The sequence below is a fragment of the Ischnura elegans genome, chromosome X (assembly GCF_921293095.1).
Source record: "Ischnura elegans chromosome X, ioIscEleg1.1, whole genome shotgun sequence".
Classification (NCBI taxonomy): Eukaryota; Metazoa; Arthropoda; class Insecta; order Odonata; family Coenagrionidae; genus Ischnura; species Ischnura elegans.
The window spans coordinates 113,780,466-113,798,339 of NC_060259.1; the positions used below are offsets into that span (position 1 = coordinate 113,780,466).

Sequence of the window (17,874 nt, forward strand, 5' to 3'; positions counted from 1 at the left end):
TGTGTTACCTTGGCCCACAGTTTTCCCAACCAACACAACTACTTTGAAATCAACGCCGGATTAAGTTTCTGTATTTTGAATTACCGGATAAAGTGGATCTTAGTGGCACGAAGAGATATAAGAAGATACCTTTGTCATCATCAACACATATCTGCTGAGCTGACCCTGTAAGTAAATGGAACATTTTTTCGATTCGTCAGTGAATCACCGTACTTGTGCCCATGTACCCTTTCGTATGTAATAATACGATTAATGAACCGCTAATTTATATCCAATAAGTATTTAAGATTATTAATTACTATGTTCACAGTGTAATTACAATTTAGCATGATCTTTCCTTTCTCGGCCATAGTCAAAATACAATCCATTAAGACCGATTAAGTTGAAATATCAGGTTTCTCGCAGAAGAATCCACTTTGTTAGCAGTTCGTTATGGCATTAAAGTATCAGTCTCAATCTCAATTAACACGTTTACGAAGGGTATTTTCTTGAAAATGAATAACCATCGGGAAGATATTATGTCGAAGAATTATAGTAATTAATAAGCTGTTCAAAACATTGCCATCGCAATTTAACTCTCTCCGATCATTATCATCTAGGTATTGATTTGTGCTTCAGTTCATTTTTCACAAATGCCTAAATTGCAAGGGAAGTCATAAAGAGATTATATCGTTATCAATTTTCACAATTTGCTGGCAATTTCTGTAGAAGTTGGAATTGAGGAAAAAATAATATCTTCGAAAAATAATATCTCAACTGGTTTTAATATATATTGGATATCAGTTTGTGAATGCAATGTGCAATAAACAGGACATAACTGAATTGCCAATAAAACCTGAAGAAACTAGCAATAATGCTGGTGAAACTATTGTTAGGTTAAATGTCTCATGCGACAGATTCCTATAAAATTGTATCATCATGAATATTTGCCATTCTGTGAAAGACTTGAGACACCTACCTTTGAAAATGAAGATAAACATGTATTTACTTTGTTAATTTCATTGCAGATTTCAGAGTTGGCCCTCATTGGAGGCAACACTTTAAAGAAATGATTGTACGAACATTCCGGTATGTCATGAAAGACAACTTGTCAGCAAACTATAGCCGGATGGGCTACAAAAAGAAAAGAGTATTTTCTGAGCTTGGCCTGAAAGCAATAATTTTTGGTAAGTTTTATATTACATTTTTTCATCATTAGATGAGAGGGTAGATAGTGCAGGGGCAATTCTAAATCAAAAGGATGTTTATTTGTGAAAACGCCCGAACAAACATCTATCCCTTTCTTCAGTAAAGCTTATTTCTTTAGCTCTTCATCCCCACTACATAAGTTATTGTTTTACTTATCTCTTCCTTATTTTCCAATAAATTGTTCCTCCAAAAATTTTATATATTACCTGTGATGATTAATTGGACTACATATTGTTGATATCATTGTCATAGGGAATACCTCTTCTTTTACAGATGCTGTTCGACGTTACCACCTAAGTGCTTCATCTAAGGAACCAGAAAATTACATAAAGGATTGCCAAATTTAGGGATGCCTAGAGGAAAGGCCATCATATTGATCATCCTAATCAATATTGCAGTTATCACTTATTAGTGGCAATAGTGTGGAATTAATTTTCCCATATTACGTCAATTGGTGTTTTAACTTTTAAGTTATATTGAATGACAATATTAAATTTCCTTTTTATAATGTTAAATTTTATATCTTTGTGGAAGTATTCTTTAGTGTGCTGTTTATTAGTCTAGCTTGTTTTAAAATTCTGTTAGAAAATTTCCCAGACGGCACAGAACCCTCCGTATCTAATTCGTATGTACATAGTACCCATTGACTAAGGGGATACTATGCCGCTTCGTCGCTTTTCGTCAATGGATAATTTCCGTTCGCGGCCTGTCGACGAAGCGCGTACGCAGCATGTGAATGTCCGCTACTAAGCACGTACGATTGGATACGAAGCGCGCAGGAACACGGCACTCAGGCTAATCTCAATCGATTGGGTCGAAAATTAGATATATCGTAACTCGCACGATCGAAAAATGTATCGAACGCAACACCATCGATAGCTACCGACCGTAGCGAGAACCTTGATACGAATCATTATGAATTGTAAGTTCTCAATAGGTAAATAACACCATATCATGAATTCTAATTACCATGAAAGACTCACGACCGACAAAGTTTTGTCGGTTGTGAGTTTTTCATGGTAATTAGAATTCATGATATAGTATTATTTACCCATTGAGAACTTACAAAACTTACTCGGCCACTTAAATAACTCTGCGAAAAATGAGATTCTCATGGCTAATTCACGCACCCCCTGCATCCAGCATTGTTAAGTGGCTCGTACTTACTAGGAAACCTTGAGATGTTAATGAGAGTAAATTCTTATTAATTTTGACACTAAATAAGAAATCACATAGCCCACGAGCATTAAAAAGCTTACCCTAAAGCCTGACGAAATAAAATTTTTAAATAAAAATTGCCGATGAAACAGGATTGCTGACACATCTGCTATTAGTATGATCGAATTCATCAAAATGCAAGCAAAAATTAACGTATAGTTCAGTCTCAGCTACTAAAACTTACCCATATCAGGCGCTAAAGTATTTGAAAAATTATTTGGGATGAATAAAAGTCCCTAGGTCACTGCAGTAAATGTATCACCCTATTAAAAATATGAAAGTCCTGCCAAATCACCAGCATAAACACTTGTAAAATAAAACATGTTATCTCTTAGATCACACCTCCGATTTTATACTTACTTTGCATGAAGTCACCACCGCAAGAAATTTTAAAGAGGCAGGAAAGAAAAAACTCACAGAAATACAATACATATATTACGTATTTTCTATTGTCAACCACAATAATATTTCCAATTTTCTCTTCTATCCCACATCTAATTTAGCGAAACAATTACTCTTATTCTCTTTCGAATAGAAAATTATTTAAAAGAGGACTGGTCGATACATACAAACTATCGTCAATACTTTCTCCGATGAACGTCCACTATCACTGCACCAACTTGCACAAATCAAATCCACATCCACAAATATGTCACTTCTGCCACAATGTCTGTCTTCTTGGCGACAGGTAACAGTGAAGCAATGGTACCTTCCTCCAATCTGGGCACCTCCAATTCAGCAAGAATTTTCTCCTCGTCTTCTCGTCCAAGGCCACAGATTATTTTCTGATATCACAAGGTGCGATGTGAAGCTCAGACACCTAAAATTAATAAATAATAAAATACCATGTAACTTATTAGGTCAAATCATTTCCAATTTTTGGTATTTCTGCATGAGAAATCAAATTACTAGGCTCGTAAATATAGTAAATATTTTTATGCCTGATATTTTTATTGTTTTAAACTATAGCATAAGATAATTTGAAATGATGAAAGCCGACGTGTAATACACCATAGGGCAAGCTAAGAAGCAATATTCGAACCTATAAACTTGGCAGCTTATTCCTAGTTTCTCCTTTAACCACACGTTTACCGAATGAATTAATACAAAAAAGACAACTAAAATGCAAGAATTTTCAAAAGAATTGCTGCTACAATATTTTGAATCACCATTTTTAGTACTATAGTACTTCAGTACTGAATAGTTCGGGATGTTGATGCATCAACATCCCGAAGCCACTTCTAACTTAAAATTACATCCAAATAATTACAGCGAGAAAGAGTACATACCTCACAGTTTTTCGTAGGGGTGAAATGTTTTCTTCTTATCGCCCAAATGCACTTCTTCTTCAACTCAGGATCTTTTGAAAAGCTAAAAACTTGAACCATGTCCCGGAGTTTCCATTACATCCCGACAATAAACACACGAAAGGCACTTTTAACAAAAATATCTCACAAACACGTTTCTGAAGCCCAGTGAATGAAATTAAAGAATAAGGGAAACTTCACCATTACCAGACACACTATTTTTCACAAACTTAACCACAAAAATCCCTGAAATGTGGTGAGACGTAACGTAAACGATGCGATCTCCAACGCCTTGTGCTAGCTTGTGAAGACATGTGATCTTTCTAGGAGGATATGGCACGATGGCACCAGATGGCACCACCCGCGAAAGAAAATAGTCCCAGACCGAATACAGTTTTATCGATGAGATACAATTTTATCGATGCATATGAATTTGCCAGTCCTCTTGCATCTTTTTTCGTCATTAAAGGAAATAAAGAAACAAAACCTTCTAAGTAACTTCTTAAGCGCGATTTTTGTATCTTGATTGTCCACCCTCGTATTTAGGTACGAAAACTTCCTGTGCCGTCTGGGTTATTTCTTTGGTTGTTCCATTTTGGGAATTGAGATACATTAGAAAATAAATAGATTTGTGATTACATAAATGCATAAAAATACGAGAAATTATTTTTGTGTTAATGACCAAATGAGTCTGTTTAAAATTAACCATGCCAGTTTCTCATGACTTTTTCAAAGAAATTGGTCTTTATATTCTCTTGATTGGGTTCATTACTTAATTTATAGTGAATTTCGCATTTGAATATGAAACTGTATATAAATTATGTGCATATAATTACTGTCCTCAGTATTTCCTGTCAAATTCTTTCTAGTGAGAGAGTGAAATACATATTTTCAATCTCCCTCTTGAAAATGCATTACACACTCGCTGTAAATAATTTAGACTTTAAAAATTAGGTAGAGCAATTATATGCACAATTTGTATGGTTGAATATTGATTGCAACAATAGGAGGAGTTCATCAGGGGGGCAAGACCCCCAGAATGGGCCCCCAATATTTTTTATAGGTCAGCAACTCTGTTCATGTTCTTTAAAAGCTTAGGCTAAAAATATTTGGCACAGTGATCACATGTTCCTGATCGTTTTAATCCTGATTGCAAATTCTCCTAAGAGGAGGATTGGGACCCCAATCTGGTTAATATAATCATAGAGTAAGTATATTATAGAGGGCTCACGGCATAGGAGGAAATCGTATCGACAGTTTTAATTCTCAAAAAGCAGGAAGGTGGCACGAGAGTAGCTAGCCAGAGGCGAGAGGGTCTTTTTCTTCAAGGTCACCTCGCCTATCCCCTTTCCTTCCCTCTCCCCGTCTTCCGAACTCTGTCAGTACCCCAAGCATCGAAGGAAGGGAAGACTGAGAGAGCATAGAAGGAGAGGCGGCGCACAAAGGCCCAGATCGCGAAAAAGTTTGACCAAAATCATATTGTCGTTGGATGTCTTTGAAAATTGCTCTCTACACGTTTTTTTGGCATGCTACTTTCATTTCTGCAGTTATTTTTGCGAAAAAATATTATTTTAGGCGATACGTGGAACTTTAACTTATTATATGGCTAATTGTAACGCTGACTGCATAGACGAACGCAAATCATGATAAAACATGAAAATAAATGATAATTAGTTATGAAGTATGAGTTAATGATCTTTGAAATTAGTCAATAAATAAAAAAGGCTAAAAAGAGGGTTGTTGGGTTCATTGACTTACGTTAAAGAGGTGCGATTTCCAGATTTCGTGAGGTTCTTCTGTATGGACTAAAAGTAATTTTTAAATAAAGGTCAAAATAGTATTTAAGTGACTCTTTTATTCTCATATAAGCATGGTTAATGATTTATTACTTTACGGATTATGTATTATAATTATTCATCATCAGATTCTTCCCAATCCCACCCATCCCTCTCTTCGCATTCGCTCGCAGAATTTTGAGACTCTAGCAAGACCAAGATCACGAACCTCCTGCGAAAGATCTTTAAGGCCCCGACATTTGTTCAGTCAGTTCCTAATGTGCTAATAAAAGGGTTCGATGTCAGGATCAGTCACCGGAAAATATCCTCATTCGTATGAATTCGAGATATTTTTCTCGCGTAATGCTCGCGGTATTTTCTAATATCTTTATTGCGAGATTCCTGGGCCTCCTCCGATAGTTCTTCAATAGGAAGAAGAGCCGACTCGATTACATCTGCACCATGTATGCACTTTGTGCTCCGTGGGTGGCATGTAAAACCATCCATAATGTCTCACAAAATTTTACGCTGTATCTAAGCAGAACTTCTTAAGTTTTACCGGATCAATCAATCAATAATCCGCAAGACAGAGATCTCAAAATTGTTGAGAATTGAAGGATTAACTCTTCTTCTACTCCTGCAAATTACTTGACTTCAAGCAGCTTCGTTTTCCTAATTTTGGAGCGCGTAGTAACGTCAGTGAATTGTTTACTTGGCCTACCCCTTTGTATATCGGATGTACCTGTTAAAAAATGAGACTACTAGAACAATATCCCAGGGGACCCCATGTCACCATTAAAATACTAGGAAAATACGAACCCGAGGTGCTTGGAAGGTTGCGAAATACATCAGGGAAATCAACAATTTTGTTCAACCAGTTGCCATTCCTCTAAAAAAAAGAGATTGATCGTGAACTAGCTCGCCATCTTCTCTCGTCAGAATAAAAAAAATTCATGTTCAAAAAATTAATGAACTCAAGTTTTGCCTTTCATCTCCGTGTAATCTGAAACAACCCCCTAGATATGCATTCAAATTCTTTTTCGAGCAACTATGGTTTTCTCTTTTTTTCTCCAGCATTTTTCCGTGCAGTTCTCGCCGCGTAAATGTCCATGAAATTTTTGACAGTCAACAATAATTACACAGATTTGTAAAAAGCTACACAACAGTCTTCTTCCTACAAAGTTTAAATATAAAATAGAAGGGAAAATATGAAAAATAGTGCGTGCCTCGTCTCAGACCAATTTAAAAAAACGGAAACTAGAAACGGAAATAAATGAAACATAGTATACCTGCTCAATAATCCTTATTTATGTGGTTGTCAGGAACTAATAAATTACTGAATCACATTTTTTTAGTTATCACATCACTATAACTTCTTTGTGAGATCACTGTTAAACACAAAAACTGTGGCCAAAATAGGACTTCTCAATTAGTAATGGGTATGCGTTCAAATCGACAGAAAAGGAGAAACTGAAGGGTACCAAAATGTTTTGACCGCTATTTGGACGGAGTTAAAAAGAAGAGCCATGGAAATGTGGCCATTCCCCCAGATAACTTGTAGGGGTAGGGTTGGACCCCGTAAAGAGAATGTGAAATGTTTAGATTTTGTGCGAAAATGCATGCTAGCGGCGGACCTGCAATACAACCCGTCCAAAAGGAGGTGGGTGGAGGGTAAAGACCTCACCCAAGGGGACTCCATTACAGGAGTCTCCAGATGGGCCAATGAGAAGCCTTTCATCTGTTGCCGTTTCGCGCGCATTTTATTCGATCGCCAACATTGGCCGCATAGCGGCGCCACTAGGCAATAGGATCTGTGTCAGTGTAATTTTCGCCATTAAACTTAATGGAAGTGGGGCGACGCGCTCCGTCTTTAATCGGATTTTTGCAGTAATTTTTGTAGTGAGAGTCGTAGATTCAGTTTTATTCGGCTTTAGCAATGGGGCCTAACCGGCGTTGCTGTGTCCCTGGGTGGAAAGGAGGCTACTATTGCCAAAAGAGACGTAGTAAGGAGCTGGATATACGCAACGAAAGCCTCTTCCAAGCAAGGGTAAGTAAATCACCTTTTTTGGTAGATTTTGATGAAATTATTTAAAATTTGAAACTTTTATTTATTACCGGACTCAAGGTTAATTCCATGAGTGCAACAAGTGATTGTACCGTGAAGCTTTGGGTAGAAATGCAATGTAGCGGCGTGTCTTGGTCGCTGTGTGTGGATGCCGGCATGATTGCAACGTTCCTTTAAGAATATGCATTCAAAGACCAGGAGAATGGAAAGAAATTGGTTTTATCTGTTAAAAATCTGTGATTATAGTGTAATACTGCTCATTATTAGGAATTATCATGTTGAAACTCACGGGGTCTAGAAAAATCTCAGAATTCTGCCATTCGTATTATGCTAATGGCGTCGTTGGTCGTCTTGCGTTGTGGCAGGATTACTATTAATTTGCGCGTGAGCTTTGGAGTTATGTACTTGTATTATTTAATCGGAGCTGCTATTGGATGAATGTTTTTCAGAATGTTGCCCAAATGCAGAAATGGTGGCGGGTGATACCTCGTGAACAGGGAGTTATCGGAACGAGATGTTGGCTTTTAGGACCGCTTTCCAGAGGGATCAATTAAGCGGTGTACCGAAATTAAACTTTAAGACGGTTCCATCGTCAAGTGGCCGGGATCCAGTGCGAAAAAACAGTGGTAATAAATGAGAGCAGCGCTCTCCTAAAAGTGAAGGTGAAGTCCTCGTTTGTCGCTGATTTGTGGTTTTCCGCCTATGAAATGTGCTTAATGCAATATATATATATGTAGTGTCTGTGCAATCGCAAGCTGTGCTTTGAGTCAATATATTTTTATGGGATTTTTTCAGGTGTTATTCTATGGAAGAGAGATGTCTAATCCTGGACTCAAAATTCTTAACCTCGCTGATGTTTCTCGTCTCATTGATGATGTGAATGAGTAACAGATATGTGCTGGTCTGTCTGTTCAAGCCGTCAATGGTGAAAGGTAATCATATTACTGTATTTGTTTACTATAGTGTAGTAATTAAGTGGGCAGTTTCAAAAATACTCTTTCACTTTTGATGAATTTAATACTGTTGAAGTGTCCTAATTCTGGGGCGGAATTCTGTACACGGATACCGACGATCGTCGGTGTCGGTAGCTACCGACGATCGTCGGTCGCACCGATGGAAATGTGATTCAAAAAACCCCGCTACCGACAGATTGTCGGTGCAACCGACAAATTCGTGACGTAATGCTTTTGTCGGTACGAAAGTGGCACCCGCACGCGAGGCTAGGCGCCTCGACCAATCATATTTCTCCTTTATTTGCATTAAACAAATGAGGCTCCGAAAACGCCATCTGTTATTCGTCAGCCCGCGAAGAAGTTAAAAAGAGTTGATCACTGCTTTGTGAAATATTTACGATGTTTAATCACTCTGCGAACACAATTTCTTACTCCCGTTGGTGCGATGTGGCTTGTATTCCGAGTTTTTGCTGTATTTACCATCGGATTTTTTCTAGCCCAAGTAAAAAAGCCTTTATATTCAAGGATTCAACGGTCGTTGATAGAAGAACACCGGCAACATTAGGTGCTCAATGTATTGGAATTTTCAAGTAAAATTGTCTTGAAGAGGACTTTGTCTGCTACATAATTGTTCACCTACGCTTATTATAATTGTATTCTTGGGATTAGCAGTGACGAAATTATTTTTATTAGTATTATAACAATGTACCTTCATCTTGAGCCACGGCTTGTTTACATCGTTTGCCTCATTGTTCGCCGTAAGTCCGATACTTCCACAAGGGTAATTATTTAATTAGAAAACATTTTTGTCGCTTGAATTCACATTTTGGGCTATTTAAAATACATTCGTTGAGAAAAACACCGAGATTCCGCGGATGTCACGGAAGGTATCATCAGTATCATCGCGTCAAGTGTTGTGATTGTGAACTTGAGTGACATACTTTTCGCTATCTATTTGGAAGTGTTAACTTTTGCATTTTGATACCATTTGTTTTACCATACCATATTTCAAACTTTGCGTTGATATGACTTTGACTAAATATGCTTGATCAGTGTTAATTTGTGATATACCGTTGAAAGTATGAAGGTTTTCTCGTGTTGAAATGAAATTTTTGTAGTTTTATGATGAATAATTCATTAAATGTTTCCTTGTTTCGTGCAATCATTCTTTTTATTTGCCCCTTTCTACCGATGGAATACACGGTACGTACCTACTCAGTGCTCTTATAGTAATAATGAAAATCTATCTTGAAGTCCCGTACGGTGTTTGGTTAGTATGGTGAAGTAAATTCAGCATTAATTTTACGGGAAGTTTTGTGCACCGGTAACGACGTCAAAGAGTGAGAGGAGTTAAGTGATGCCATTTATATTCTTCTAAAATATAGTAGCAATATGCTTTTTCTATTTCGTCGTTGCTGTCTGATGCTCTCAAGAGTACTTACGAAGGTAGGAGAGTTATTTTCATTATAAACCCCATTCTCAGACGCTCACATAGGGTATTGAAATTAATATAAAAGTGAACGAAATGTCCACGTATATATTTCATTGGAAGTGCATCAATAGGCATTCGTTTTTATTGAAAATATAAATTAATTTCGGATCCAAACTTTACGAATCAACAATAGATACCTATCGTGTCTTGTTGTGAGTAATTCAAAAGGAAAGCAATACGTTACATACTTAAAATTACGGAATATTTGTAATGTAAAATACCTTACGCTATTGGAACGCATAATGTAATATACGTGTAACATTGGTAAAGTTAAATACTGCTCCCACTATGTAAATTTTACGTTTTAAGTGTTTAATCAATCATTTTTATTATAAATAACATACAATTAGAGCGCTTCCACGGATCTAGCGTCGTAGATTATGATTTAAAATCGTCAGCTTAGGCCGAATAGTGTAAACAAAAGTCCGCCATGTTGCTAAAAATTTGTCGGTAGGTCCTACCGAGCGTTTTGAAATCGTCGGTATGTACCGACGGGTTTACCGACAACTGTCGGTGGGATAACGACAATCGTCGGTAAAACGTATCTCCTGAATCGCTCGTACCAAGACTTATCGGTAGGACCGGCTTACCGACACCGACAATCGTCGGTACGGTGTACAGAATTCCGCCCCTGGTCTACATTTGTTATGCTACACTCACTGATTCTTCTGGTGTACCATGCAGTCGACGTTGGATTTACTAATGTGGCGTCATTTGTCCTATTCCTTTCTTGCCTCTTACATCCTTTTAAATCATCTTAGTAAATGTTCATGAAGTAATGGAGCTGGTGAAGAAATAAATTTCGTATTGTAACAGAAGAAATATAATCTATTGTAGATTATGTTTCTTCCCTTCTAATGTCAAATTTATTTTTATGTGGGAGGATGAAGGCAATACTCAGTAGCCTGTTGATGGGTGGGGCGAAATTACTTGATTTTGTTTGCCTTAGGTGTGTGAAATGCGATGCACATGATATGGTAATTGGCCTTATCATATTTCACGAATTTTTTCCAACATTTCCATCAAATTTCAGCAATCAATATCATGACTTAGGCCTGGGGCGGAATTCTGTACACCGTACCGACGATTGTCGGTGTCGGTAAGCCGGTCCTACCGATAAGTCTCGGTACGAGCGATTCAGGAGATACGTTTTACCGACGATTGTCGTTATCCCACCGACAGTTGTCGGTAAACCCGTCGGTACATACCGACGATTTCAAAACGCTCGGTAGGACCTACCGACAAATTTTTAGCAACATGGCGGACTTTTGTTTACACTTTTCGGCCTAAGCTGACGATTTTAAATCATAATCTACGACGCTAGATCCGTGGAAGCACTCTAATTGTATGTTATTTATAATAAAAATGATTTATTAAACACTTGAAACGTAAAATTTACATAGTGGGAGCAGTATTTAACTTTATCAATGTTACACGTATATTACATTATGCGTTCCAATAGCGTAAGGTATTTTACGTTATAAATATTCCGTAATTTTAAGTATGTAACGTATTGCTTTGCTTTTAAATTACTCACAACAAGACACGATAGGTATCTATTGTTGATTCGTAAAGTTTGGATCCGAAATTAATTTATATTTTCAATAAAAACGAATGCCTATTGATGCACTTTCAATGAAATATATACGTGGACATTTCGTTCACTTTCATATTACCTTCAATACCCTATGTGAGCATCTGAGAATGGGGTTTATAATGAAAATAACTCTCCTACCTTCGTAAGTACTCTTGAGAGCATCATACAGCAACGACGAAATAGAAAAAGCATATTGCTACTATATTTTAGAAGAATATAAATGGCATCACTTAACTCCTCTCACTGACGTCGCGACGCGTCGTTACCGGTGCACAAAACTTCCCGTAAAATTAATGCTGAATTTACTTCACCATACTAACCAAACACCGTACGGGACTTCAAGATAGATTTTCATTATTACTATAAGAGCACTGAGTAGGTACGTACCGTGTATTCCATCGGTAGAAAGGGGCAAATAAAAAGAATGATTGCACGAAACAAGGAAACATTTAATGAATTATTCATCATAAAACTACAAAAATTTCATTTCAACACGAGAAAACCTTCATACTTTCAACGGTATATCACAAATTAACACTGATCAAGCATATTTAGTCAAAGTCATATCAACGCAAAGTTTGAAATAACACACAAATGGTATCAAAATGCAAAAGTTAACACTTCCAAATAGATAGCGAAAAGTATGTCACTCAAGTTCACAATCACAACACTTGACGCGATGATACTGATGATACCTTCCGTGACATCCGCGGAATCTCGGTGTTTTTCTCAACGAATGTATTTTAAATAGCCCAAAATGTGAATTCAAGCGACAAAAATGTTTTCTAATTAAATAATTACCCTCGTGGAAGTATCGGACTTACGGCGAACAATGAGGCCAGCGATGTAAACAAGCCGTGGCTCAAGATGAAGGTACATTGTTACAATACTAATAAAAATAATTTCGTCACTGCTAATCGCAAGAATACGATTATAATAAGCGTAGGTGAACAATTATGTAGCAGACAAAGTCCTCTTCAAAACAATTACACTTGAAAATTCCAATACATTGAGCACCATATGTTGCCGGTGTTCTTCTATCAACGACCGTTGAATCCTTGAATATAAAGGCTTTTTTACTTGGGCTAGAAAAAATCCGATGGTAAATACAGCAAAAACTCGGAATACAAGCCACATCGCACCAACGGGAGTAAGAAATTGTGTTCGCAGAGTGATTAAACATCGTAAATATCTCACAAAGCAGTGATCAACTCTTTTTAACTTCTTCGCGGGCTGACGAATAACAAATGGCGTTTTCGGAGCCTCATTTGTTTAATGCAAATAAAGGAGAAATATGATTGGTCGAGGCGCCTAGCCTCGCGTGCGGGTGCCACTTTCGTACCGACAAAAGCATTACGTCACGAATTTGTCGGTTGCACCGACAATCTGTCGGTAGCGGCGCTTTGTGAATCACATTTCTATCGGTGCTACCGACGATCGTCGGTAGCTACCGACACCGACGATCGTCGGTATCTGTGTACAGAATTCCGCCCCTGGTCTACAATGGGATATTAGCTGTTAGTCATTTCTTGTCTCCATTCACAGACTTAACCATAAGAGGGAAACAGATAAAATTTGAGTGCCTGTATTATGTCTGACACTGAATGCTTGTGTTTTCATAGTGCCTTTTTTTCATGATACAGAAGTCTGCAGAGTTACTTTTTGTGAATGTAAATATTCCACTCTATTAATGCTCTTATTATATTCTCTTCATAACTACATACCAACTATTAGTTTCAATGCTTTTCACTTTAACCAATTACATTAAACAATCACATTAAACCAATAAATATATGTTTACTAATGCATGCATGTTTAATTAAATGCATAAATTTAATGGTTTAAAAGACAGTAGTGCCTTTCATTTCCAAAGGATATGAAAAAATAGTGCATATCACCAAAACCTCTCTTTAGTGAATCTCCCATTTTTGTATCAAATTGCATAAATTTTAGCCCCCTCCACTATGATGTAAAGAGGTTTTAATGTGTCAGGAAAACTAATAGTCATAATGGTCTAGTTTTCTATTATTCTATATTAACTATCCAATTATTTGAGCATTTGAATTTTTGGTGTAACTGCAGTTTTTCAATGAATGCAGTCTCAAGCCCGTATGACACTTGCCAATTTATTGGCCAATATATCGGGGCGCAATATTGGTTAAAATATTGGGCTTTAGGCATCGTATGACACGTACCAATATTTACACCAATATTGGCCGTTATAGTGTTCTAATACCCCACTAGAGAACGCCACATAACACAAAATGCCAAAAGAGCATCTCAAGACGCAGATTGATTGCCAATGAGCTACAGAATGGGAGGTGGCATAATAATTGTAAATTTAATAAATATTTCGAGGGGCTGCAAAGATATTCTCGAATTGCTCGAAATTTCATTCGGGTGAGTTCCTTGAATGATGAGAGATAGGAAATATTGTGATCTCATAGGTGAGCCAAGATAACGTAGCGGCTCGTTTTGGCTGGAATATGTTCATCGAATAAACAGAGTTTGTGTCATCAATTGGGACTTTCACCCGAAACTTTAGCGCTCAAATCATGAAAAATAGTTTAATAATTGTAATTTAAACAAAATATAGACGCAATCGAGGAGAATCACGACGTTTTTATTCATTAAATATCCGAAATGTTATTTCCGAATTACCCACTTTAGACAGTTGATGTTTGTGAATTTATATTCTCTCAAAGTACACATTAATTATTTGAGCTATTTCATGGGTTGCTATGCTTGTAAAGTTTTTATATATGATATTAAAATTCCGAGGTGAAATGTTTTGCAACGAGCTTCTAGATTTGGCCACTAGGAGTCGACAAGACTGAGTTCTGATTGGAGATTGGCCTCGAGAAAATAGAACCCGTTCTAAAATCTAGATTGGCCAAGAAATTGTGCCCAATATTGTGAAACGGAGATTGGGCTAGAAATTGGTGTGTGTCAGTGGGTCCACAATCCAATATCCAATGGATTGGCCAATAAATTGGCAAGTGTCATACGGGCTTCAGTCATACTTTTCATCCAAATCTCAAACCGGTGTCCCGCGGTCAAATTTGCATCAAAATTTTTGGACCAAAAATTTTAAATGAATTTGGAACACGGTCCCATAAAACATCAAATTTTGACCTAGGCAATATGTGAATCAAGCCAAATTATTTTCTTTTCATGGTAAAATGACTGAACTATGTCCACTGTAGTTTGTTCTTTGTTCTATTTTAAAAATTATATGTATTTTTCATATCAGGAGAAAAACAACCTGCACATGAAAAATGTTTTAATTTTTGCACTTGCTATGTACTAGAGTCATGTCATGAATATTTACTTGGACATAGAACACAAACATTTCATCACACTTGAAGGAAGACCCAACCCTGACCTCCACAGTCGTGAAAAGGATTTTTTTTAGCAACAAAGAGAAAAGAATCTCTAATATGTATTTTATTTTTAAGGTGGTGGGTCATACCATAAGGAATACTAGAAAAAATAATTTGGCTTGATTCACATATTGCCTCAGGTCAAAACTTGATGTTTTATAGGACCATGTTTTTGACGATAAATTTTCTAAATTCTTGTGAAAAATAACAGTTTAGAGAGTTTTTCAATATCACTTAGCATTACTTTTAATTAGTATTTGAAATCCTCATGACTTCTATAGTAAATGTGCAAATTTTCATAAGAATTTGATGAAAAGTATGGCTGAGACAAATTATTTCCCTCTGGAAGTACAAGTGCCTCTGGTGACCGCATTCATTGAAAAACTGTAGTTTCACCCAAACTTCAAATGTTTTGAAAAAAAACTAGTAGACATAGGCAAGAAATATTTTACACTGTTTCATTCTTACGTGGAAGAATGAAAATTGCCAACTTTCATCAAACTGTGAGTCAGTGGTACTGGTTTTTCATTGGAAACCATTGTTATGGTTCTTACAGGCTTGGGCCATGGTTATGTAAAATGGACAATAGAGGGGAAATTTCTCACCATTGACGTGTTGAGAAAGTATTGGTTTTGACTTTATTCATAAGTTTTCATTAGTAAGTAGAGTTTTTCAAATTTTTGAGACTTTAATTTTCTGTTGGTGGCGGTGGTTATTGGTGCCGCTGTCCCTTCAGTCATATGTGAAAATAAAACTTTTCCTGAGCATTCAAGTGGTGATTAACTCTCATATACCCTTTTGTGAAGTGGTAGCATATCAGACAGGGGCAGATCCAGGATTTTGTTTTGGGGGGCACAAGGATACCTCGTAATACAAAACGAATGCAATGATAATGGGCAACGATATTAACGCAATTAGAAATCTTGCATATTATTTGAGGGTCTGGGGGGCACGTGCCCCCTCCCCCCCCTGGATCCGCCTATGATATCAGATTGTTACTTGTTAGATACCTGTGATAATTATGTGAAGTATGCATCTTTGGTAGTTATGTTTTCCGTGCTTTAACTCCTTGGTGGTTTTAATCATTGCTATTCAACTTTGCAACCTACCTCGTATTACCTTGAGTGAACTAACTCCTGCTTTGCATTGCTTCAAATTGCTGTTCATTATACGCATGCCCATGGTGTACACATTTCTTATTTGCATTTTCAATATTACAGATCAATGTTACTAGCACCCGTTGGCATTGTGAGACTCCTGCACCTTTTTTGAACATATGGCTGTGGTGAACTGAATCACATCCCACCCATTTCTGGTTTTGCAAGAGGCTACACAAGCAGCAGCTGCTCAAAGATATGCTTTGATTGGCCAAACATCATCTATAAGAAAGAACATTGACTACTTTTCTTACAACTTATGCCCATTGTGGAATAGTATTTTGGCTCCCTTCTGGAATATATATCATTGTAGTTCTACCGTGAAAGTGTACATTAATTACGGCTGACTTAAAAAATATGGAATTGGAAGGGCTATTATTGCATGAGAAAATGCTGTGGTGAGAATAACCTTGATTGTGTCCGTGGAGTCAAAGTTTTTGTGCTACATTTTTGTGAACTGTCTTTTGAACCACCTTTTATTATGTCAAATAAATACTGAGCATGATTTTCAATTTGACTTTATCTTTTTCTGCTCTTCTGTATGAGTTAACTTTTTTCAGCAACTTAGTGTTGTAGAAGCATTTCACTTGAAGTGAAAGAACTATGATTCATTCATTTAAAAATTGTTCTGATAGGTTGCACTAATCTTCAGTAATTATTTCGCATTGCCATCAACTTCCTGCTGCTCACTTATACCCCAGCTAGCACATTATAAGTCATTGAGATAAGGTGAAAGGAAGAAATAAGGAAGTCGCTTCTCAAGTAAGCTTGTTACGGGTTTCTTACGGCCAGGGCGACAAACATCCAGAGTAATGGCAAAATGGATGCCAAACTTTCAGCACTTCCGTAGATGCTGTTATTATCCCATCGTTACAGAGTGTTAATTAAGACCTTTATGCATTAAAACAATGTTTTTATTATTGGCGCTTCTATATTATGAGGAGAAAAAACATCATACCGCCATAATTTGAAAATCATTCACATTTATGAACTTATAGCGGGTGCTTTCCATTCGTCGACGCAAGTTGACTTGCGTCGACACAAGTCGTGTTATTTGCTTTCCATTCGTTGGAGTTGCCGACACAGGCGGACTCACATCGACTCTGACGAAAAGCTGAGTTTGAGACAGCGGACAGACGAATTGCGCATGCATAGTTGTTTTGGCGCCTTTCACCTGCATTGGAACTGGAGTTGAAACATTTTTTAAATTAGTTATTGGCAAGTGTGCGACATGTTCAATGTATGACGTTTTAAATAAATAGGTTATATATAAATATAATAATGCATTTTTGTAAATTTGCAGTAGTTATTATACAATTCTGAGATGATTCTTATTGTTATTTTAAAATTTTGTGATTTTGAGTGATATTATTTTTAAATATACCTGCCATGCCTATAACTAAGTCGAATTATTTGCGTACAGTGCATCATTATTTTCACCGTAAAAAGTAAACCGTAAAACGGTCTCGAGTGCAATCCAAATGACCATAATCCAACATTGGTCAATAATATAAACAAAAAACATTCCAGATCTTCACTCTGAATCACTTACATCGTTCTCTTTGGATAAATTTCCCGGTTTTCTAAACTCGTGTTCTACGCGCATCAACCACTGCGCATACGGTGCTTTCCATTCGTGGCTGGCTAGGAGTTGACTAGAGTTAACACAAGGTGACACGAGAGTCGCCTGAATGGAAAGCACCCAGCTTAACGAAGGTCGTAAGAAAAACACAATTTCC

General features: G+C 37.0%; 1 long non-coding RNA gene across 1 annotated transcript; it reads left to right on the top strand.

The window, feature by feature from the left end:
- The first annotated feature begins 7,190 nt into the window (after window positions 1-7,190).
- Window positions 7,191-16,647, top strand: LOC124171674. The gene is made up of 4 exons (XR_006867903.1): window positions 7,191-7,535; window positions 8,003-8,215; window positions 8,349-8,485; window positions 16,199-16,647. It is a non-coding gene; the product is annotated as an uncharacterized LOC124171674 (long non-coding RNA).
- The last annotated feature ends 1,227 nt before the right edge of the window (window positions 16,648-17,874 follow it).